Here is a 1,368-nt window from a genome sequence, read left to right on the forward strand (position 1 = left end):
AAGAAGAAACGGCTAGCAATATTGTGTTCCATGAATTGAGGCGTATAGAACTAATCGGACTTCCAAGATTCAACATGTTTTGCCCTCATAATTATGAAGTTGTGTTCCCTTCACTTGATCTATTGAGAATTGAAGATTGCCCTATGATGACAAAATTTTGTTCAGGACAGCTAAATGCACCGAAGCTTAAGGAAGTACAGATAGGAGACCACGAATTTATTGACATTTCCAATTGCTTCAATTAGTGATATAGGTATGTAGGATTTCTTCCATTTTTCATAATTTACTCTAACATATATGATATAATTACAATGTCTGGCAAATTAATATGCTCTGTTTTTCAGCATCTGTACACACTCCATGAGGAGAAATTGTGAAGAAGAGATGAAACAGCGAGAAGAAGAGGGAAGACACAATGGGGTGAGTTTTCAATCCCTGGCATATGGCGACAATAGATTATAATTATGAAGAATGAAGTGTAAAGTCTAGTCGATGATTTTACTCATTTACCCCTCCTCCGACGTATGAACTATTTTTATTTTCATTTTCAATATGTTACATTTATTGGTTAAATTGTTTAGTGTTTTGAAATGATTCAAATGAGTAATTCTTGGTAGATCTAGTTATTTTTTATGTCTCTGAATTTCACGAAATTTTAATATAATTCTTTGTATAATCCTTTGTTCTTTAGTTTTCTGCCAAATATTTGTAGATGTATGAAGGTTGTTAATGAGAATAGGAAGAATTCAAGATGATGTATAAATGTTGTTACAAGAAATTGAGATCTTCATTTTGGAATGAGTTTAACTGGAAAGTAATTAGCTATTTAGGTAGAAGAGATAACTAAAATTAACTTAAAAGATATAATAATAGCTAAATACTCTCTTATTATTTACTTAGTAAAATTTATGTTAAAATATTATATTGTCTAAATTCTATATTCATTTTTTTTTTCTTTTCAATCGACTCAAGTAGTGGAAGAGGACAAGAATGGGAATCCTTATAGCCCTAATTTTTCTTTATAAATATGAGACTTTGACTCTGAACTAGATACACAAAAGTGTATTGATTTTTTTTAAGCAAATAAATTATCTTTATTTAGTCCATCGTAGTAGTAGTGGGAGAGGATAAAAATGGAAATACCATATCCTCTACCATACATATGATATGAGGGATAATCAAGTAGTCTACTGTCAAACCATTTGCATAAATACTAGAAAAATGAAAATGAAAATCAAGCATTAAGAAAATGATCCACATTATTAATAATTTATATGTGACTAATAGTTTAATAGTCATCCGAATTATTTAAGCCACAGTCCCATCAATTTTAAGTGATATCTAAATTATATATTTTTTTTTTTTTTG

The 1,368-nt window shown here is 29.3% G+C and overlaps 1 long non-coding RNA gene across 1 annotated transcript; it reads left to right on the plus strand.

Annotated features, from left to right (window-relative positions):
* The first annotated feature begins 8 nt into the window (after window positions 1–8).
* On the plus strand, window positions 9–626 carry LOC111384764. The gene is made up of 2 exons (XR_002700957.1): window positions 9–253; window positions 345–626. It is a non-coding gene; the product is annotated as an uncharacterized LOC111384764 (long non-coding RNA).
* Window positions 627–1,368: the final 742 nt, after the last annotated feature.

Source organism: Olea europaea, unplaced genomic scaffold (assembly GCF_002742605.1).
Source record: "Olea europaea var. sylvestris unplaced genomic scaffold, O_europaea_v1 scaffold29970, whole genome shotgun sequence".
Taxonomy (NCBI): domain Eukaryota; kingdom Viridiplantae; phylum Streptophyta; class Magnoliopsida; order Lamiales; family Oleaceae; genus Olea; species Olea europaea.